Here is a 24,170-nt window from a genome sequence, read left to right as displayed (position 1 = left end):
GCAGACTGGTACCATCTGAGGACCTCCTGGTCATTTTAAAAGTGAAACCTTAAAGGTCAGTACCAAGCACTGCAGAGGATATACATCAGTTTAGGATTCAGAAAAACGGACTCAGAGGAGCATTGTGGCACAGCCAACTGCAAGGAGAAGTAAGTGTTACTGACTGACAGACTTGTCACACAGCCAGGTGTAATAAGGTTCTAGCTCCATGTGGAAGTAAGGTTTCGTGAATGTTTATTTACTTTCCATTACTTCCAATTTTGATATTCTAGGGAATATTTTGGATGATAAAATGCTTTAGAGAACAGTCTTCCCTGAATAACAGAATGGATTCAATTGACAGAACAAATAAACTTGAATACTGAGAGAGAAAGAAAACGTAACTAGGCAAGACAGAAAAGTAGTGGGAGGCAGAACAGAGAGACAAGGGAGGGAAATTGCATGCCAAGGTCACAGAGCAAGACAGTAGCTAAGCCAGAAATAGAATTCAATGCAATAACAGCAAGGGACTGGCTTGCTTAGGTATTTTTTTAAGGTTTAACAAGTTACATCCTGTTTATTAAGCTTAAACAGATTATTTTTTTATTTGTTCAGCTGACTGCAATAGCAGTTGTAAATATGACTCAGACTTCTCTTCAGATCCTAAATATTTTTCTGTCCCAGCTTATTCGAAGTTATCCAGTGGGAGCAACGCTTTTCCAATCAGAAAGCAGCCGGCAAGAGGTCCTGTTCTGCTGCCTCTGAGCCAGCGAAAAAACCCTAGTTGCATGTAACAAATCCACTGGCTTCAGTGCATGCACTGTACAGGTTGCTGTGGGAGACGGAGCCATCGTATCTTCCCAAACCAAGTGGGCAAAACTTAGGAGAGTTTGGGCTGGGAGCTGGAGCTGCTCCAGTCGGTGTTGATCCGACTCCCTCAGAAAGCCCCAGCATGAGTCAGGGCTCCAGGAGTGCTCTGAAGGGCCTTAGTCCGGGATGCTGCAAGCCCACCTGCCCCAAGGCAGTGACACTGCAGCCTGATGAGAAAGCAAAAGACAAAACAGCAATTAGCTCAAATATAGTTTATTTCAAACCTCTTGTTTTCAGATGGTCTGAGTAATACTGCGATCCATCAGCCAGGTATCTCACTTGAGCAGGGAACCAGAGAAAGAGGAGGAAGCTGCATCTGAGGATACTTCCAATGAAGAGGAAGATGGAGATCCTAAAGATTGTTTCTTCAAGAAACAGGATTAAATAAGCCTTTAAGAAAGTTGTGTCTTACTCTTTTTTAAAAAAAATCAGTATCTGAAAAAGTAAATAGATAAAAACTGGTCAGAAATCTTCACTGAAGCTTTTAAAATTATTTCTTAGGTATTACAGATGGCGTAAGACCAGGATCTATCCAGTTAATTTCTTCTGTTATAACATATGAAGATATGTGACTCACTTTACTGTGCTTACCAGTGGAATTTTTGATTCTTCTTGTAGTAGCTGGTTTGGGTTTACTCTATGCCTGATACTACCTGCTGGCTTCACAGGTTCAGCTTTGCCTGCATTGCTTTGGGTGTTGCCTTTCTTTTTAGTAGCTTCAACTGAAACAATAAATCCAAATAGCCATAAATCATGGGGATATTTGGATTTAGATCTGAACTTGATGCCACAGAGGCATCTGTTGAAGATGGGCATGCAGACTAGCTTTCCTTCATCCACTAAATCCTTGCAGTTTTGTGAGTATTGTGACACCAAGGTCTCAAAGAATAATTTTTTATGTTCTTTCAGTGGAACATAGAGGTTTTTCAGTATATGTGAAAAATATCATATTGCTTCCATTTAATTGCTGAACCATGAATTTTGTGGGTCTAATTTCACATACTCCCACATTAGAAAATGTACCGTATAATCTTGCTTCATCTCAGCTTCTCCATCAATCAACTGGGAATAATAGCATCTGATTTAGGAGTACTATGGACTTTAATTAATGTGTGTACAGCACGTTGAGATCCCTGAAGAATAAGATGCTTTAGAACATCAGAGAATAAACAATGACATTCTTTGTCTTATGTCCTGGAGTCAAGATACTTTAACATTAAGCTTCAGACCGATAAGGGATACAGAGGGAATCCCTTTGCAGCACTAAGTAAAACCAAAATGTGCCTCTGCCAACAAAGCAATATAAAAGAAATTCACAAGCACATATTTCCTATATTCTCAGACTGAGAAAAGATTTCTGCATGTTTTCCCACTCCCTGTCCTATCTCTAATCCTACTGTTGCTGAAATGTTTAGCTCCGGACTACAACAGAGTGATCCTCCTTAGACCCTTAATGCCAAGGAGTGATGTTTGAGGTTCTCACACTAACGACACCAGCACAGGCAATACACGTCTGATAAGTCTCAGCTGTTCTCTGGATGACTCAGAGGCCTGTCCATAGTCCTTACAGAATATACCCTTATAGCAGAGCCAGTGCAACCAGCTTTGGAGCTTAACAGTCACACTGCAGTGCCCTCCCAAACTACAAGGCAGTCATTACAGCTGACCTTCAGTCTCATCCTGCTGGTCCTTTGTAATGCAGTGGGCTCTTTCTTAGTGAAGAAAAAGTTTGGCTTCTAACCTGCAGAAGGTTTGGGAAGGTACTGGAAGACCGTAAGAACTTCTGATTATTCTACCGTTATACTTACTACTATACTGACCCCTAAGGAACACCACTTGTCACTGGTTTCCACTTGGACACTGCGCCATTGACTGCAACTATTTGAGTGTCACCATCCAGCCAATTTGTTATACACCAAGTGGTCCATCCATCAAATCCACATCTCTCCAACTTAGAGACAAGGATGTCATGCAGCACAGTGACAAATGTTTTGCACAAGTCCAGGTAGGTAGCATCTGTTGCTCTTCCTTTGTCCACCAATGCTGTAACCCCATCGTAGAAGGCCACCAAATTTGACAAGCTTGATTTGCCCTTAGTGAAGCCATGTTGGCTGTCACCAAGCAACTCCTTATTTTCCATATGCCTTAGCATAGTTTCCAGAAGGATCTGCCCCATGATCTTGCTGGGCACAGAGGTGAGACTAAGTGGCCCGTAGTTCCCTGGATCTTCCTTTTTTCCCTTGTTAAAAATGGGGCTTATGTTTCCCCTTTTCCAGCCAGTGGGAACTTCCCTGGACTGCCACGACTTCTCAAGCATGACGGATAGTGCCTTAGCCACTTCATCTGCCAGTTCCTTCAGGACCCACAGATCCATCTCATCTGGTCCCGTGGACTTGTGCACCTCCAGGTTTCTTAGATGGTCTCAGACCTGATCTTCTCCTACAGTGAGTGGTTCTTCATTCTCCCAGTCCCTGCCTTTGCCTTCTGCGACTTAGGCGATGTGGCTGGGGCACTTGCAGGTGAAGACTGAGGCAGAAAAGGTCGTTGAGTGGCTGTGGCACCAGTCCTGAAACCATTTGTTGATTTATCAGATTCAACTGGCCCTTTCAGACCTCTTCCCTTTGACTGGGAGTATTGATGAGAAAACGACCTGTGCTCCAGATTCCCTTACCACTGCTCCCAGGGCTCTGTAATCCTTCCTGATACTCCTCCAACAGCTCCTGGATACCCCTGTGAAACAACAGCAGCAGATAATAGTCAGTGGACTGTACGAGGCTTGGTAGTCTCTCAGTGACATCCCTGACAGGACCCCCTGGTAAGCCACACACTGTTCTATAAAGTGTGTCAAGTTGGCAGATGGGTCCCTCCGTGCCTCTCAGAAGAGAGTTGCCTACTACTATCGCCTGTCGCCCTTTCTTAGTTGCTCTGGTTGTTATACGGGGAGCAGACTGGGCTGCCTTACTCAGTTCCAGCATCTCTCCTGATGTGACGGGTCTTTCCTCTTCAGTCCGCAGAGCAGTGAAGTGGTTCTGCAAGGGCACCTCAGGCTTCAGGGGAAGTGTCTTCGTCTTGCTGGATCTTGTCATTGCAAGCTTCCTTTCTTAGGCATTACTGCCCCCTCCAACCCTTCTGTGTGTGCCGGTGGGGGAGTTTTTGACGGTTTGGCTGCAGGCTGTAGGTCCACTGCAGACCACAGTTGGAACCAGCTATGTAACTCCTCAGCCTCCCTGATGTTACACAGCTTTCTCACCTCCTCCTGCAGCTCAGCCGCCTGCTGCACAAGTCCTCCACCTGAGCACACCTTCTGCAGGCAGGTCTGCTGCCTGTCCCTGCACCAGGAGAAAACCCTAGGTCTTCCCAAAGTCAAGCCAAAATGATGCATCCAGCTCCCAGATTGTTTAGACAGCTCTGTTCCTCAAGATTTGTCTTCTGCAAATAGGAATCTTGTTTAATGTAACACCCATTTTATATCTCTGCCTCTCTGTGGGGTTTCTTTTGCATAAATCAGCATAAGGTTGCTGAAGAGAAAGGAATGCAGCTTCTTACTAGCTCATATTAATCTCGGAGAATAGCAAATAGATGTATTTGAGGGCTACAGTGTTTTTAGAGAAGGAATTCCTAACTTCATGAGTTTGGAAATGAGGTACAGTGACAGCTGGGATATAGGAATAACTCCTGAATTTCCTATTCACTGCATAACCACACCCTAGCTCTGGATTGTAATTAACCAAAAGCACTTATGGCATATTTACAGGGGTTTATGCATCTGTTTGTCTAGTGTACACCAAAGATGTTTCCTTCCATGGTATTTGAGCTCTAGACTGCAAATGAAGAAATAGCGTAGCCACAAAGGGACATTGTACAATTTATATTTGTAAAGAATCTATACAAATTGGTTTTAGACATATGGATGGACAAGAGAAAGTTCTTATCCTGAGGAGCTGTAGGTCTAATTGAAAAGGAAAACACGATATTCTAAATGGTGACTTGACATAGAGAAAGCGTGAGTCTTCCAGTGTCACATACAGGCAATCTGGGACATAGGCAGGCGCTGCACACAGATCTTCTGTCTAACACTGGCACCTGAGCTTCTTCTTGGAAATCTCTTTTGTATGGGTCTCTTCCAGCCAGTTTTCACTGGACTTATTTTTTACTCTTTCACCTTCTTTTTCTTCATCTGTTTCCGACAACACTCATCTTGCTGCTTATTTCTCTAACAAGAGCAAAAGGATGGCCATACTGTGACAAAGCTGACGTCCAGCCAGCCAGAGTGCTCGTAGAGGGGTGGCTCTTTAAAAGGATCAGATGTACTCTGCTGTGATGGATTTCAGTGGGGAATAATGGTTCTGTGCACAGGACAGTAACTCTAAACTGGAGGATTTGCCATGATAGTTGGAGGAAAGGTACTGCCTGGATGCTCTATGCAGGAGTGAGTGTCAGGGTGGCTACAAAGGGAAGGGAAGTAAGGGAAGGGAAAAAAAAGTTTGCATTTTCAAAAGGAGCTATTTTGGGAACTGTTTTGGCACATTTCCCAGTTTCTTGTCCTGGGTGTGTGGCAGTCAGTTTAATTAGTTTTTTTCTGTACAACTTCTGAAATGCCACAGTTGTGATTTGTGCCTGGTAGGTCATTAATTTACTTTCTGCCAGTTTTAATGCACAGCCTTCTCAGAGCTGGCAAAAATATGCACTGGCACATGATTCATAGTGATTGATGGTCATCATCCACCTGACATAACAGGTGAGAAGAAGAGGAGGTGGACATAGGAAGTGCTACTGGAATTGTTGAGTGAAAGACACTATCAGTTACAAATACAGTGAAAAGATTATCTTTCAGTACTACATTAACCCTCAGCAAAGCCTCATTCTGGTAGATACTCTTTATACCACCATATTTTGTCTCAAAGGGCTTGGCTTCCACCACCAGAAGAATTTAAGTACCATTTCCCACTAAAATCAATTTCCAGAAATTATATCAGTAGGTGTGATGTGTACTAATAACTTCGAGGATTTGGACCATCAAGTCTTAAAGAGCAAGGCAGGCAAAGGGCTGCATAGGTAGCACTGAGAAGTGGACTGATTTGTCCCTCACAGAGGTAACTCATGGACTAGAGCCAATAGCTTTTCAAGTCCTATTACAGAATTATATATTTTTTTGTTGTTTTTTCCTTTGGAGAGAGGGAAATAGTCTTCCCTATACTGGACTCTCGAGTCTTCCCTGTAGTGAGTAAAATTCCCTCTTCAGGGTTCCGAGCTGATCTTCCTCACTGGACTCCGCACTAAGGCTTATGGTCCACTCACTACATGTGACATGAAAGCAACATTGTAAGATTACATCCCACCAGTTCATAAGACTTGTATCTTTCTTTCTAAGTGTCTTAGAAATGAGACATCAGTGGTGAAGCATAGACTCTGACTCAATTACCATTTCCTACCCAGACAAATTCATCCCTCTTCCCAGTTTGTCCTTCTTCGTACCTGTGCAGCTGACAACTTGTCAGTACCAGGGGTCCCAGTGCAGGCTGTTATTGTCTACATGCTGTCTGACTACACGGTATGTTGGTTCTAAGAGGTTGCCCTTGTTTTGCCTTCTTTAAGCTGATTCCTGAGAGATCTTACTTATGTAGAGTCATTTACTGCAGGCATCAATGGGCCATCCAAGTCCTGCTAATGGGCAGGCAAGAAGTTGCATTTCCTGGTTGTATAAGTTCAGTGGAAATGTAAAATAATTGAATTTACCTCCAGACACCAGCTTATTTATCTTTCTGGCTGAGGCCTGCATTATCAGAACAGCATGGGAACATATTCTCATTATGCTAATGGAAATCAGATTCTGTTTCCCATGTAAACCATGTGGTGCAGCTCCTTGCTTTTGGTGCCATATGTTTTCATGATCACAGTGATTTGCTTTGGTTTGCTTTCATTTACTTCCTAGAAATATGGGAGTCAGGGGAAATGGTAGGTTCTGTATTTGCCTCTGCTTTGTTGATAGCTCTGTGTATTATTCAAATCCATGTATTTATTCCCAGATGAGAAATATTGTTACGGTATTGTTAATGCTGACAATACATCACTCTTTAGAGCAAGGTGATTTTTTGTTATTATTATTACTATTATTATTATTATTATTATTATTTTAAAAGCCAGCCCTTTGGAATATTATAAGCTTGGGAAACTCTCAGTTCCATGTTTAACATCAAATTTGTCAGTAGGCTATTATCATTGTGCACTTTTTGTCTCTGAAACAGGGACTCCCTTTAGCTTTCACATATAGTTTAAGCCCTGTCTGCTGAGGACATGGATTGCACCATCATATTCAATCTGTCGAATCAGTGATCTTACTGGAGTGGTGAAGAAGTAGAAAATCTGTTTCCAGGGTCGCAAGAATAAAACTTTACTGGATGCACCAGAATTGCTTTTAGGTATAAACTGGTATATATTGGTTCCACAAATGGAATTCATTTGGGACTCATTAAAAAGATCAAGTGTTATATACCAATGGGACACCTTTCTTTAATGAACTGAGTCTGAACAACAAAAACATCTCAAGCCCATCTCAGCTCATTACCTTACTGTCCGAGCACCAGGCATTTTGATATCATTACAACACCCTTGGAGGTGGGAAAGAGTTCATTGCTCTTTTTGCAGGTGAGAGACAGAAAAAGCAACTGAGATCTTGTTCATGGCCATCAACAGGAAATCCTTGGCAGAGCCGGAATGGAAGCCAAATCCTAGCACCATAACAAGGATGCTGTCTTACCGGGCTAAGCAGCTGACCTTTGAAATACCCTTCAGATTTGGAGATGCTCATATTCAGCTGCAAGTCTGAGCCCTGGCTTTCAAGCTAACCTGCAGCATGAAAATTTCCTTGTATCCAGATATTTATTAAAATTGGTCCATCTGTTGTCCAAATCCTGTCAGTTTTAGGAGAAACCTCTATGCCTAAACTCTTCTCTCCTTGACTTTAAGTGAACACTTTGCCTGCCAGACATTGATCTTTGATCTGGATTTCCTTGCCAGCCTTTCAAAACAGTTGCTGTCACCATAGCATCTTATTTCCATATTGTATCTGAGGGCGACAGCAATTATTTCCCACTGGAACTGACTTCAGTGTCACTACACTGATTAATCAGCAAAGGTTACTACAAGGGAAAGTATTGGTCTTCCTTTTCCATTGGAGCAGGAAAATGCCAGATCTTAGCAGCACAGCGCCTTGGGGATGGCTGCATTAGTTTTCCAATGAAAGGCTCTGCGCAAGTCAAACCTCCCATCCCCCATGCCTCCCCACCACTCCTCTCATCCTAAAACACACACTGAGGTTTAGTATCAAGTTAATTCTATAACCCAGGGTTCTTTTTCTTTTTTTTTTTTTTTTTTTTTATTTGGTCTTTTTTTTTTTTTATTTATAATGCTACTGACCTCCCATTTCCTTGTCAGTCGACACCAAGCAATTCCCCAGATGGGGAGAAAGATTTCCACTTTGAATATCCCTGAAACACATTTAGAGCCAAAGGCTTTATCATGGGAATAAAAGCACTGAGGTTCTCACAGCTGGGAAGATTTATACAGCTCAGCCTCACCAGCTTAAATGCCTACAGACAGAAACAGCTGAGCTATGTATTATTTCTTTTCCCCCAACTTGCAAGGGAGATGAAAAATGCAGAGGCAGGCTGCAGATAGATATGACTGACAAGGGAGGGGCAGAGCTGTCTACCCATAGCTGCTGCAGTGGCGTTTTTACAAGATCATTTCAGCTCCAGAGGTGAGGGGGCTGGGGCTGACATGATGGCCCTAGCCGAGAGGAACTGCCCTTTCAGCTAGAGCACACCAGACAGTGCCAGGGAGTCTTCAGCATCAGTCAGGGAGGCACGGAGCTGACGCCGTGCTGATGAGCCCCAGGGGAAAGGTGTTTGGTGGAAGATGCGACGAGCTGAGTGCTCTGCACAGCAGAATTGCTGTTTGCAGCCTGTGTAAAAACAGAAGCCAAGCTGTCTCGGCTCTTCTCGCCGTAACAGCGGCAGTATTTTATTCTTAAAAAAGCGAGGGCAGATCTTTAAAAGTTTAATCTGCCTCCCACAAAACAGGCATTCAGTGGCCGTGCTTCCCTTGGAGACAAACAGGAAGGGAGATTCCCGGAGGCTCAGCGCACCGTCCACCCACACGAAGATGTGCTGACCTGACGGAAGGAACCTGCAGACTCCTCTGAGGGGTCTACACCAGTGCTGGCCAAAGGCGAGCAGAGCAGCCCTCAGAATTCAGCAGCCACGGTAATGTGAGCGGGTCTGTGCCTCTGAGCATCACCTGCCTCTGATGTGAGTCTGTTGCCCTGTGTGTGCACCGCCTTTGCTGTCAGTTGTCCTTCGTATAACCTAAACCCTGGAGATGTGGGCTCCACTCTGTGTTGTGCGTGGCTTCATCACACTTCTCACAGCCCTCAGCCGTGACTCTAATTACTCCACCATAGCCAGATGCCTTTGTGCCAGAGAGGGGGAAGAGGTCTAAAAATAGGCAGAGCTTGGTCTGTATGGGCTTCTGTGTCCACCCCACAGTGAAGAGAAGAGGCGTCTAGAGTCCACGTAATCATACCGTGCACCTCATCGCTCCCGATTTTCCCACCCAGGCAGCCTGTGGTCCGGCAGTGCATTGCTTCTGCCCGTGTGCCCAGGCAGGCTTGGGATCCAGCATCCCTTCAAGAACATGTTCACTCTGAGCCTGGGGCCATCCTGGCTTTTTTATAAAATGGAAACTAAATTACTTACATTCTTAGGAATGCCAGTGAGCTGCTTTTGAAATGGTCGGGGTAATGATGGCCAATACACTTGTAAATCATTGGAGGAGCAGAGCTGTATTTTCTAAATGCTGCCCGTAAATCAGCATGGGAGGGGATAAAAAGAATTCAACAGACCTGGATATTGATTAGAAATGTCTTTTAGCAATAGGGAAGAAAACAGAATATCCTAAAATTAAGGGGTCTGGAAAACAATTTAAAAGATTGTTTTGTCTGTAATAGTGTATCTAGTGACTGAAGTGCTCAGAAATAATCAGTGTCTGTGCTTGTCCAGCCTGAGGGACCTGATAGGGGGTCTAATTTACAACACCAGTGAAAAATCTACCCTTTGAATACCAGGTTACTAGGGATACTCAAAAATCACTCATTCTACAAAACTTATGTCATCCTGCCTGCCTGTCAATATCCAATTGTTGTCTTATTCTTAACTGTAATTTTTTCTTCGGATATGGGCTTCGAACAAACATGTAACAGCTGTTAGTCATGTTGCTTAACACAAGAGCCACCCCTCAGGGTCAAAACAAAAGTCCATTTACCTTAATAACCCATTGTTCACAATGACTGTAAGTAAGAAAAGAATGGGGTCATCAGAACTAGACACTAGGTTCAAAGGCTTTTCATCAATTTATATCTTGTGAATTTATATAGAGCATATAGATGTTTTATGTTTGCCTTTATCCTTTTCGTAGCTCTCTGCTTGAATTTTGACTGCCCTTGAGCACTGGAAGGATGCTTTACTGGGAATTATACTCAGCGGTTCCCAGATCTTTACCATGAGTGAGTAAAGCTCAGGTAGAATCCATCACCATGCAGATATAATTTCTACCCATACTGTTTGACATGTGTATTCGAACTGCCATTTTTTCCCCCAATCATTTAGTCTTAAGAGATCTTCTTATAACTTCCCAGCTACTTGTGGATTTCATTACGCTGGATAAGTTTGTATCATTTACAGGCTTTGCCACATAGCTCTTCACCCTCTTTTTCAACTGCCTTTCATATGTTTTAAGAGCATAGATCTCTATGGATTTCCACTGTGAACTTCCTTCAGTTGTAAAAATTTAACATTTATTGATAACTTTTCCTTTCCATCTTTTAAGTTGAATCAGATTTTAAGGATGATTTGTTCCTTTGTCCTGTGACAATTTACTTTTATTACGACTGTAAAGAAAGGCCTCATGAAAAGCTTTTCTAAGTTCAAACTTCAATATTTTAACTGGAGCGTCCTTCTCCCTATGCTTGATGGCTCTGTCCTACCCACACCTACTAATATAGCTCCTCTTATAGTTTCTACTGATTTGCCTGTGAATCATGTCAGCTTTATCCCTGAACCCTTTTTAAAGGTGACTGTCACATTTCCCATCTTTCATAACTTTGACACCAAATCTTATTTATGCAAAAGGAAACACACTACAGCTAGCAGTTCAGCAATTTCACATCTGAATTGCTGAGACCTCCTGAATGAATGAATGCTGTCCAGACTCAGTCTGGTTCCTTCTATTTTATTCACTTGTCCTAAAAGTTCTTCCAGCGCAGCTTCAAAATGATACAGTCCCTCAGCCTCACATACCAAAAAATAGCTCAAATATGAGACAACCTTTTCTACAGAAAACAACAGCACAGAGAATTACCTGCAATGGACGTATCTTAGAGTGTTCCTTCTATTACTTATTGGAAGCACCCAGAGGTTTTGGAGGACAATATGGACTAAGGCTAGTAAAAGCCATAGAGTAATCTAGACTTATTTTTTGTTGTCACTTGTGTGTGATGGCCTGGCTTAGAGTGTTGCTCCTTCTTTCTTCCCCTCAGTCACGACATCTGACTAGTATTTTAATCTACAAATCCTTCTCAGGCCCTGACAGGCTCCAGTGACCTCTATCTCCACTACAAGGTCAAGCTCTGTCCTTCACCTTTCCTACAGTCACCAGGAGACTGATTTCGCACCATGGAGGCACAGAGTGCAGATAACAGGTAGTTGCAATCCCAGTGTTAGAAATCAGCACTCTCAAAATTGTTATAGAAAGGAAAATGAGAGAAGCTGTCCTCTCCTTCTAGTGTTTTCATATGCTCCAGTGAAATCAAGGAACATCTGATGGGGACCATAAGAGAGAGAGTTTAGTGGTGGGGAAGCAGTACAGCCCTGTCTCACTGCAACCTAGGTAGGGGAAAAGTGATGACTGACTTTAAAGCTTGGGAATGGAAAGAGCCAGCCAATGGTATGGTGAAAAGAGGGAGGGGAGAGAAAGGTACAGACTTGTAATCCCTCCTTTGGGTGAAAAATTGAAACGCTCAACCCTGCTGTGTGCTATTCCGCATTTCTTTATCTCCCGTGAGTGACTGAACCTCCCAGTGCAACACATCCTCACTCCTGCAAGCATCTTCCTCCTCTTCAGAAATTCCAGCCACAGACAGGCAAGATTTATTTCCTTGAAGAATACCTTCATGTAGGTGCCAGGTGTATTTTTGTACACTGTTTGGACTTTTGCTGCCTTGCAAACTCCAACTGCACATCCTTGGCTAGTCAAGCTTTGCTGATTTGCACTAGTCCAGAGTCTAGCCTGCAGACTCAAAAATGATCTGTGCTAATCCTGTGTGACCTTCAGTGTTCTCTTTGGCTTTGTGGATGCCTTTCCCCGCCTCTGCAGCTACTGAATACAGAAGGCAGAAAAAAAGGAAAACTAAACTAGGGACAAGTATCACTGGAATGCCTAAGCCTGTTAAAAAAAAAAAAATAAATAAAAAAATCAGAAACTTGCTTTCTCAGCTGTAGACCTCAAAGGGTAATGACACTTTTAGTGATCATAAAACATGTGATTTCTCTTAAGCATTTGGGAAGTTGTAAAAAGGACTGAATTAAGTTCTGGAAGCCTTAAAAAATTATAAGGCATGTTAGTCAATATTCACAGGTTGTTTATGAATAAGGAACAATACTTGTCAGGATATGGTGCTCACAAATGATGGAGATGCAAGGAAAAATTTTGAGGGTCTGAGTCTTTGGCCCCTGAATGAACTTAACTCAACTTAAAAGATCAACAGAAATTGGCACTAAAATATTTAGAAAACAAATTAAATTGGGTTCTTTCAGGGCATTAAGTTAATTTCTACTATGTTCTTTCACAAGGAAAACAAACATCCATAGTACTTAATGGACCATTATCTCAGCTATCAATACCACATAGCCCCCCAAGAAGCATGCGCACACACACACGCCCCCTGAACTGGGTTGCAGATTCATTTCCCCTTCTAGCTTTTCTGGATAGAGCATACTTGGCATTTCTGACCTGCACAGCCTCAGTGCCTCTAGCAGTGGGATCAGCGGCATGATAGAAACTGCTTATAATTGAGAATTTGTATGGGGAAAATGCACAACTTTTGAACACTCTGGCACTTTGTGTCTATGCATGCAGTGGTAAGTATATACACACATTCTGTTGTGGTTTCTGTGTATGTATAATACCTCATCTATGGCTTTACTTTAATTGTAGAATTAATAGGGGTTCTCACTTGGGCTTTCTGCCTGCTTCCCATTTTTTTTCTCAAAGAAAAAAATGCTCTCCTGAGCTAAATGACATTTTATCTTACACTTGTATATAGGGAGCTGGGGGTGAGATGGGTGGGTTAGCACAGGTCATTTTCTCATCAGTACTCCCAGTCAAAGGGAAGTGGTCTAAAAGGGCCAGTCGAATCTGGTGAATCAACAAATGGTTACGAGACTGGTGCCACAGCCGAGGGTTCAGCTATTTAGACCATGGGACTCGCTTTGAGAAACCTGGTCTACTGGGGGCTGACGGGGTCCATCTGCCAGAGAAGGGGAAGAGGGTCTTCGGTGATAGGGTTGCCAAGCTGGTGACGAGGGCTTTAAAGTAAAGTTGCCAGGGGAGGGGAACCTCAACCCATCCCACTCCTACCAGTTTGATGCCAGTGCCAGCAATAGCTGCCCAGAGCCTGGAAAGGGATCACAGGTGAGCAGGGGAGCACCTAGAGAGCAGGACAATGGAATTCCAGTGAGTAAGTCAGATTCATTGGTCGTCCAACTTAAATGCCTCTACGCAAATGCACATAGGATGGGGAACAAAGAAGAGGAGTTGGAGACATGCTCATGCCTACAGGGTGATGATCTTATTGGCATCACGGAGACATGGTGAGTTGGCTCCTATGACTGGACTGTTGGAATGGAAGGATACAGGCTCTTTAGGAAGGTGAGGCAGGGGAGATGAGGAGGGGTGTCAGCCTCTATGTCAATGACCAGCTGGAGTGCGTGGACCTCTGCCTGGGGATGGACATGAGCCATCCGGGAGCTTATGGATCAGGATTAAAGGGAGGGCAGGGACAGGTGACATTATAGTGGGGGTCTGCTACAGGCCACCGGAGCAGGAAGACCAAATGGATGAGGCCCTTTATAGACAGGTAGAAGCAGCCTCACATTCACAAGCCCTGGTCCTCATGGGGGACTTCAACCACCCTGATATCTCTTGGAGGGCCAACACAGCAGGGCATAAGCAATCCAGGAGGTTCCTGGAATGTGTTGATGACAACTTCCTTCTCCAAGTGACGGAGGAGCCAAGGAGGAGAGGTGCTCAGCTGGACCTTGATCTCACCAACAAGGAGGGACTGCTGGGGAATGTGAAGCTCAGGGGCAGCCTTGGCTGCAGTGACCATGAAATGGTGGAGTTCAAGACTCTTAGGGCGGCGAGGAGGGTGCACAGTAAGCTCAGTACCCTGGACTTCAGGAGAGCAGACTTTGGCCTCCTCAGAGACCTGCTTGGTAGAGTACCAAGGAATAAAGCCCTGGAGGGAGGAGGGGCCCAAGAAAGCCCGTTAATAGTCAAGGATCACCTCCGCCAGGCTCAGGAGCAATGCATCGCAACAAAGAGGAAGCCAGGCAGAAAGGCCAGGAGGCCTGCGTGGGTGAACAAGGAGCTCCTGGACAAATTCAAACAGAAGAAGGAAGCCTACAGAGAGTGGAAGCAAGGACAGGTAGCCTGGGAGGAAGACAGAGAAATTTTCTGAGCAGCCAGGGATCAGGTTAGGAAAGCCAATGCCCTGATAGAACTAAGTCTGGCCAGGGATGTCATGGGCAACAAGATAAACTTCCATAGGTATCTTGGTGATAAAAGGAAGACTAGGGAAAATGCGGGCCGTCTCTGGAAGGAAACGGGAGACCTGGTTACCTGGGACATGGAGAAGTCTGAGGTACTCAATGACCTTTTTTGCCTCAGTCTTCACCTGCAAGTGCCCCAGCCACATCGCCTAAGTCGCAGAAGGCAAAGGCAGGGACTGGGAGAATGAAGAACCACTCACTGTAGGAGAAGATCAGGTCTGAGACCATCTAAGAAACCTGGAGGTGCACAAGCCCATGGGACCAGATGAGATGCATCTGTGGGTCCTGAGGGAACTGGCAGATGAAGTGGCTAAGGCACTATCCGTCATGCTTGAGAAGTCGTGGCAGTCCAGGGAAGTTCCTACTGGCTGGAAAAGGGAAAACATAAGCCCCATTTTTAACAAGGAAAAAAAGGAAGATCCGGGGAACTACAGGCCACTTAGTCTCACCTCTGTGCCCAGCAAGATCATGGAGCAGATCCTTCTGGAAACTATGCTAAGGCATATGGAAAATAAGGAGTTGCGTGGTGACAGCCAACATGGTTTCACTAAGGGCAATTGTGTAGCAGAGAGATATTGATTACAGAGACAAATTTTCCAATGACATTTTTTAACCAGTTTTACCAGGAGGCAGCTGGATCCCAGAGTCTGTGACACCAGCTACTTACTCCTTCTGCTTCTTCATAGTCAGTATTAGCTAAAGCAGTTCCTGGGTTCCCCAATCCCTCACTGTGTGCAACTGCTGTGTAACTCATGCTAGCAGATTTGGAGATCTTTTTTTTTGGTGAAGGTTTTTTTATTTACCACTCATAGGAGATTCAGCTTTTTTTTCCCCTTGTTGAATCAATCTGTATTATTCCTTTGATTTTTTATGGAAAAATCTGAAACTCTGCCTACATCCGGCTGCAGATGCAGCCTGACAATTTAGGTTGAACTGTGATGTCATTGTTGAGCTCTCAGATGAAATTTTCAGAAGAAACTAAGTGACTTAAGACCCTGCTTCTCAGTCCTAACAAAAGCATTTAGGAATTTACATGTCAGTGGAAGTCTCAGACAGCCATGAGCCTAGATGACCATTGGGAAATCATTTGATTTAGGTTTCAGGGTCACTTAAGCACTTTTGAAGATGCTTTCCTAATTTTTTAATTGAATGAGGTTCTGAGAATAGGCTGAGGTAGGATTGAAGAGATCATAGCCCATATATCTATGGTCTATGCTACGTGTTGTATGGTTGAGTCTTTTTCTCTAAAAAAGATTAAATTTGTTAGACCAAGATACACTCACCAACCTCAAAAAAGTTTGCTTATGGCTGAAGAGCAGCAGCAGTTGTGAGTTAAAATTCCTAATCCTTTATGCAATAGATCCAGGACACTGTGAACTAAATGCCATTTCTCCAGGCTTTAAACATATATGCACTTAAATCAGCCTTCTGGGATATAGGAGTGTCTGTGCTGGAAGTTCGCCTGAAGTTTAAAGCACTAAAATAGCATTTCAGATATAGCAGAAGTCATCTGATTTTAGAGAAATTGTGACCATAGGATTAACTATTGCTCACCCCAGCTTCCAGCAGCACAGTATCTTCCTCTCTTTGGCAGAGAGGGGAATGCTGTCAGGGCCAAGGAGCGGTCAAAACTGCGTGGTCGAGCCAGCAGTGAATTTCAGCTCCGTCCTTTTGCATCCTACAGCTCTAATTCTCAGCATTAAGGAACACCTGCATCAGCAGCTGGGATCAGTAGGAGGCAGAGATGAAAATATACACCTAGTATACATCAATGGCCTGCATCTTTAGAGAGCTGGCATAGACTTGCACAGATTCTTGCCACCTAAGCCAAGCCCTATTTTCTGATCCTGTCCTTCTCATATGTGCTGGCTGAGATGGCAATGGGAAAAACCTCCTTGAAGTACAGACCAACAGGAAAACACCAGGCTGTTGCTGGCTGTAAGCTGCTAATAGCTCATACCTAGGAGATGGTAATTATTATGGCAAGGCTGATTGCTTCAATTTTTGCTGTATTCCTAGATCGGCCCAAAATCCAGAGAGTTCCAAAGTGGTTTATAGGTCGGGTCCGTTCCTCCCTTGGTTATATGTTGCTTGGTGCATGTAGTTACCTCCTAACTGATCAATCTTGTCAACAAAAGGTTAGCAAGTATTTACCCTCTCATTTCTCTGCATGTGTAAAGCGAATCATAGACATTAAGTGAATGGTTTCAGGTACTTACAGCTACCTTGCATTAGTCTTAGACTGTGACTAAACCACCACATTCTGACTGTAGGACACAGGATTCAACCTCATGGCTCCAACTGACATGTCTAACACAAATATGCACTGCAAGGGATAAAGACAAAATTAAAGCAAATTCTAGTCCTAATACTGTGAAATCTGATTAGTGCAGAAAGGGCAACTCTGAGCCGATATTTGATAGTGGTAATGATCACATTTAACCCCATTAGTCATTCCTGATTTGCTTAGCATGTTCATCATGCTGGACAAAAAATATTCAAAGAGACGCAATCAATATGTTTCTTCTAACACTGGGTGTGCCCTTGGTTCTTTCAGTTCACAATGACCTAAAATGCTAACATCCAGATTTGATCCAAGTTTTTATTCTACTTTACAGAGATAAGCAGAATGAAGAACTCCTGATTCCAGCACTAAGGGAAGCAGGAGTTACAGTCATCCTGCTGATATATAATAAAAATTATTTTGTGTATCACAGTGTATCCAGTGGCACCATTAATAGCTCATTGATCCTCTGTACCTAAAAGGTTGCAGCAGGGTTGTTTGCCAGCATCAGTTAAGCAGAACAATAGCTGTGATTGGGAAAATACTGAACACTTTCCATGCTCATGTTATGCCTTGTCACAACTCTTTTTCTTCTGGGTTACTGTGCTCTGTCATGAAACACCTGTTCTTCAAGCAGTTTCTTTGCATGTTTTCTCTGTTAGTCTCTTTTTCTCTCTCTTTCTTCTCAGTGAAAACATGAGCTCTGACAGTGACTTTGGAAAGCCTCACAGCTGTTTTTTTTATTCTGAAGTAAAGCCACCCCACCAGCTCACAAAGGAACCCACTTAGCTTTTCTTTACGACACTGCCATTGTGTGGGTCTGTAAAACACCCTGCTTCTCAAAGTTTGCACAGCCAGCAGCTGTTGGGTTATTTTATTTGGCTCTTTGTAGTTTTGGTTTTGGTAAAACTGGAATTTTTCTCTTGGACAATGCTGCAGAGGGAGAAAAGGAGCAAAATTTAAGAAAGAGAAAAGCCTGATGGTTGGTAAATAATGAAAAACATCAATGCTACCAGTCATGCAGCCGAAAAGACGTCATAAATCTATGAGTCAGCTGGACAAAAGCATGTTGAGAGCTCGGAGCCAGGGAAACATGTAGACATTTGGCAAATTTAATGAGCTCTAATAACAGATATATTTAGCAGTTCTGTGTGATGTGAAGGATGAATCTCATAATGAAGTTAACCCTTTACTATGGCAGGCATATTGCCAGTCATCTTCCTAATCACTGACCATGAGACTAGGTAGGAAATGTCCCATCTTCTCATAGGGAGAGATTGATGCAAATAGGTGGGTAAACAGTCACTTTTCTATTCCTACCTTGTATTTGTGAGAGTGACACCCACATGAAAAACTGTAGTAAACTACTCAGTACAAGACTATCCAAGCAGGCTCAGAAAAAAAAAAGTATTTGTTCTAAAAATGACTATGTTTTTACACCTCTCAGCAGAGCAGATTGGGGTGTGGGGGGGTGTCCTTTTCTACTATCATACAGAAAGCCCAATCCCAGACCTGACAGTGTAGGTTTCATAGAAGAAGGCCAAGATCAGTAACTATCAGTGCAACTCAAAGGTGTAGAAGAGCAGACCAGAATTGTCAAAATCAGGCTTTATCGTTTCCACAAATGGCCAAGACAGTACACTCCCAGGACAAGCCTATTTGGGAGAGTCTTGCACCAGAGAGAGAAAAGTGAACTATACTGAGTCAGGAGTCAGGAGGCTGAGATTAAACCTACTTGTAATGCAACAGAGAGGGGGAAGATAGATTCAAACACTTCATCTACTTTAAGAGACTTAACTGTGCATCTTCCACAGTGAGGAAATCTGCTCATCTGGGGTTAGCTGTCAGTAAGACAAACTACTACTCACTGATGGTATTTTGGGGGTTGGTACTCGGTAACTAGCAGTGCATGGGTTAGAACAAGGATTTTTTTCAGAATTTAATTTCAGGGAATATCTTTGTTTTCCATTCAGTTTTAGAAAGAATTAAGAAAATGAAATAACACAACTTTCCTCTTTGCTTCTATCTGAAAACCTTGCTCTAGTTCACCTCTAAGTGATACGGCCAATAAGCTTGGAAGGTGCTCAGAGGGTCACTGAGAAAATATCTAACTAAATGCCAGCCCCAGACACTCGGGGAGAGGTCACCCTCTTTTAGAGAGGTTAACACAATGCTGGGTTAACATAGAAAACAGGTTAACTCTGATATTGATACTTCTGCTAACTCCTCAATTTTTTCACCCCAGGATAGGAAAAGGCTATAACAGGCACTACAGAAAGGAGAAAATAGAAAGTTTAGGAAACATAAAACTGAATGGCAGCAAAAGCTAGCTCAGTTTCACCAGTATTAGTTGAAAGGATATTTTCAATCACCTTTCTTTTAGTTAAGTGAGAGCAAAAATCATTTCCAACATCAGATTAGTATTTGGGATTAAGACCTTATCATGACGTTGTTGCAGTCTTGCCCACCCAATCATTGTGCAGTTCAGGTCTTCATTAAAAAAAAATAGGGCTCACACTGCTTTCTCATTGATTGTTTAGTTTCCAACAAGGCAGAAGCCCAATGTGGTCCCCTCTCACCCCAGAGAGGGTAGATGAGCCCAGAGCTGAAATCACGAACTGTTGTCACCATGTTGCCTCTACTCGTATGAGTGGTTTGTTAGCACAGGATTATCAGGATCTTAGTGCTGGTCTCTAGATGTTACTTCAAGAAACTCTGACAGTAACAATCATATTGCATTTGAGATATATATTTGCTTTTGATAACTGCATCTAGCCATCCTACAGGGATCAGAAAAACCACCACACATGTAGGTTGGTAACCAGCCCACCTAAAATTTCAAACATTTGCAGTGCATTAATTCTGAGCAATCTGCAGATTGAGAATGACGCGATTCATTAGAATATGTATTTGAAGACAAATTTACACAACAGAAAGAACTGACATCTCCTGAAGGAATCACTGAAAATGATTTATCCAGTTTAAGTCAAAATAGAGTATGAAAGGTCCTTCGTCCCACAGCTTGTAGAGCAATTTATTGCTGATAAAAATGGTAGTATTCAGGCAGTCAATCTCTATCAAAACGAAACAAATTTATTACAGTGTCTCAGAGCTTAATACTTCCTTTTCACAGAGCAAAACCACAAAATATGTGCAAGTTATGTTAGTGGCATGTGTCAATGGCCAAAAAAGAGATGTTTTGAGATGGAAGGAATACCATACAACGTACCTTCTGTGCATTTAGTGAACATCAAAAAATCAGCAGATTCTAACTGTAACATTTCTTGTTGCAGTTTTTCTGGAAAGACAGTATAACCTGAAACGTCAGCACACAGAAAGATGGAGGAAGGAGTACAGGAGTATCGAACCAGTCTCTGTTCATCCCTGGTTTATAATACAAACAGTAAAGTAAAGCAGATTTGTGAAGGGAAACAGTAACCTTACGTTAGTATTAGGAAGTGCCATGCTTTGGAAAGAAATCAAAACAGAAGTCACAGTTGAGTTATCTGTCCCTAAATCTTGCCCTGATGATCTATCTATTTTAATAAAAATCTGCAGACTCACAAGTGCAAGTCTTAAAGGTTTGCAAAGTCTCCAGCAGATGGTGTTTTATTTGTGCATCACCATTGGGCCACATTTGCTAAGGCTGGCATCTATTTATTGCTCAGCCACAAAGTATTATTATTATGAATTGTATATTTAAGTGCCAGATTTTCTGATTTGGCTGAGCTGCTCTCATCACTAGAATAGGCAAAACTGGCTTTAAGCCCCTTATATGTTCCCCTGGAGTCTGGAGGCAGCCAGATGTCAGTCCAGTACCTTGCATAAATTAGAGCAGCCTCAGGAATGCTCTGCCTGGTTATCCACACACACAAAGGGCTACTCTAGTGCCCAGGATCAACCAAGACAGCAGAATGCTCCAATTATGTTTCTTTTACCCCTGACATTTCCTTTCCATTAGGGGAATACAAAGCACAATGTGGTTCTTGAAAAGTCTCTGCTTTATGCCATGAAGAGATTTAATTTATACTGGGAATCTTAAGAGGCAAGAGGTACCAGTTTTATGGCATTGTAGGACTGGGACAAAGAGACTGTAGCATGGCTGAGGTTTTATTACCAAGCATCAGATTTGCCTTTCTCCTTGATACCAAAATACAGGGGAGGAAGTCGTGCTTTCTAAAATATATGGGATACTCTCTGTGACATCAATGAGATATTATTTTACCTAATATACCTTACAGCTCAGTAATTCAGGATGCAGTCTTGCTACCTGTTCCAGGGACCTATATTACACCAATAAAGTGCAGGTGCAAAATTGTATCCAGAATTTCACATGTTTAAAAATTCGATTTTGGGTTAAAGCCAGTCTGAAAAATTGACTATACTGTGTGTATATGCATGCAGATAGAGGGTGTAAATTCTGACTGGTTTTCAAGGGAGCATCAGTAAAACATTGCCAAAGGGAGAGAACTATGTCTGTGATATAATCCATCTCAGACATTATTTCATGATCAAGGTAATTTTTCTGTCCCTATGGCAATATTTTACACAAATAACGCTAAAGAAAACTGTCCCTATTTGTTTCATTATGCTTCTGAGTGTAAATCTTCATTTGAAGAGCCTTCTGAAACAGAAATCAAATGCACAATTGAAAGGGTTGTGTCTGCAAACATGGTGCAGCAGAGCTAATGCCTGAGTCACCTGGAAATAGCAATTATTTCTGCTGTATAATCACCAGCCATGCAAAGAGAATCGAGAAGGGGAGGAAATAGGTATGTGTATGTCTGTGCACAGTGGTATGTGTCTTTAGCACAGAAAGTGTATTTTCCTTCTATATTCATATCTTTCTGTTTCTTGAAACATCTTCACATAGCAGGTTGCCAATATTTTGTATGTATCCTCTTTATTCCTTGCCCTATTCCTTTCATCTGTATTTCTTGTAGGGATCCTTCTTTGGTTACATAGTCCTGAGCACATACATTTCACATAATGAATAATGTTATGCCAATATGCAGAATAGGGTTGAATTAAGATCACCAAAACAACCTTAAATCTGAGGTTTTAATACTTGCCTTGAAATTACATCTATATTTTTTTCACATATTTCATAAGAATGTAATTTTCCAGTTTTTTAAATCATCAGATGGGGAAAAAGGATAGACTTTCTGTTGCATAGACCAATGCTGACACCCACACAAATTATTGTGGGGTTGGAAACTTGAGATTTACCTCTGCCACTAGGCTTAAAGGAGAAACTGATAGTAGTAGCAGGTTGTCATCCTCTCTGGGAACAGCTCTGAAGGAGAACCAGACATTTTTTCAGAGGCGTTTGCAGAGATTTGCTGACAGCAGACTCAGGAAATCTGGGTTCCGCTTTGGGATCTGGCAGGGAACCTAATCCAGCAAGTGCACTTTTCTGAAGGGGAAAACTTTCTGTATTTTTCTCTCAGCCCTTTTCTCATACTGTTTAGACTCAGTTCCTCACCCTGTCAGACCCACTTACCTCTCATCAGTAAAGGATCAAAGTCCCAAAATTTTCACCAGCAGCATCTTGTCAAGTCAGGCTATGGGACAGTATCATCAGTAAAAACAAAATTCTCAGAGGATTTACAAGGAAAAAAAATCTAAGACGCACCTACCAGAGACACATAAACAAATTCACTGAAGGACAAATGTTGGCCGTTTTTGTGGGCACAGCGAAAGACTGTCCATGAAACAAGTCCTAAGTGCTTCCAAAATTCAAAACCCTACTCCAAACCATGAAGCATTAGAAGTTTCGAGAAACAACTTCTTGACCTTTTTTCTTTTTTGTGTGTGTGTGTGTTTTGATTTGTTTTGTTTTTAACTTCAACAAACCCAAACCAAACCAAACTACCCCTGTCTGGTTTGTTTGGGTTTTTTCCTAACTTCATTCATGAAACCAGCTGACCCAGTCTGCTTAGGGAAAAAAATACATTTGAAGCAGGCACATAACAGGGACTATTAAAAACCAAATCATTAAAGATTAGAAAAATTGTTGGCAGCTGAAAAGTAAGCCTCTCTAATGGGGTTACATCAAGCTGATATTACCAGCTGGCTTATAACAATGTACTCTGCATACAGTGGTTGAGGGAGTTAAAGAAATGTTTGGGAGTTAAGTCTTCAGTACAGAACTGGACACATAGTAACCTATTGCCTTCTCTGAAAATCACACACATTGTCTGAAATATGAATAAAACCCACAAATATTAAGAATTTAAGTGAGGTAATGGTTTATAAAAAGTTATTTTTGTCCAAGACATTTTCATCAGAAGCTTGAGATAAATTCAAAACAGAATATAATAAGAATCCTTCACGCTTTAAGGATGTATTTTTTCAATTCATTTGTTTCTTAGGATTTTTTTGTTTCTTGGGGTTTTTTTAAGGAAGATCAATCTGGATTTATTTTTGTATTTTTGCCAGTTAGGGTTTATTAGAGCTTTTCTTCTTGGCATTGTAGTTAGTTGTGAAATTTTAAGATTTTTTTTTTTTTTAATGGGTAGTAGTTTTTTATTTGTATCAGTGTATTTAGAGCTCCTCTCTGCAAGCAGCTTCTCAGACTTCTTTCCCTCTTTTTGTGAGTATCTGAGACCAGCAAAGAAAGAGATGTTAATTAGACATGTTAGTTTTCTAATTGGGGAACAGACAGCAGGATGCCCTAGTATTTTAGTGGTGACTGAGACAGGTTTTAGGGTAATCTTTTCATTTAAGTGCCTGGAAATTGTATAAAGACAGTTCAGTTGGTTCTGTTACTTAGCCTGGCTGTCTCAGGATGTAGTCAGGCATCCTCTTTCAGCTCCAGCTGTTCCAGCTGAGAAGTTTACTCCCCACAACTATTCATCACTGCATCCGAACTGGAAATAACTACCCCATCTGATCTATTGGTGGAGATGCTCGCATGAGCAGTCCCCAGCTTGCTCTCACCAGGTTAACTAACCTGGTGCAAGTGCTGGGCCTGTCTGCCTACATCGCCAGGGAGGGTAAGAACACTCACGGCTCGGGATGGGAAGAGCGAATGAAGAGGAACAGGTAAAGTGACCTCTCTGTGAAGCACATCTGGAGTCAGGATGAAAGGCATGTCCAGCCTTCAGGAATGACAGCCTATTGCCACTGCAGTGGGAATGTGGAATAAT

The sequence above is a fragment of the Accipiter gentilis genome, chromosome 2, assembly GCF_929443795.1.
Source record: "Accipiter gentilis chromosome 2, bAccGen1.1, whole genome shotgun sequence".
In the NCBI taxonomy this organism is placed as follows: domain Eukaryota; kingdom Metazoa; phylum Chordata; class Aves; order Accipitriformes; family Accipitridae; genus Astur; species Astur gentilis.
This window is presented reverse-complemented; position numbering follows the sequence as displayed.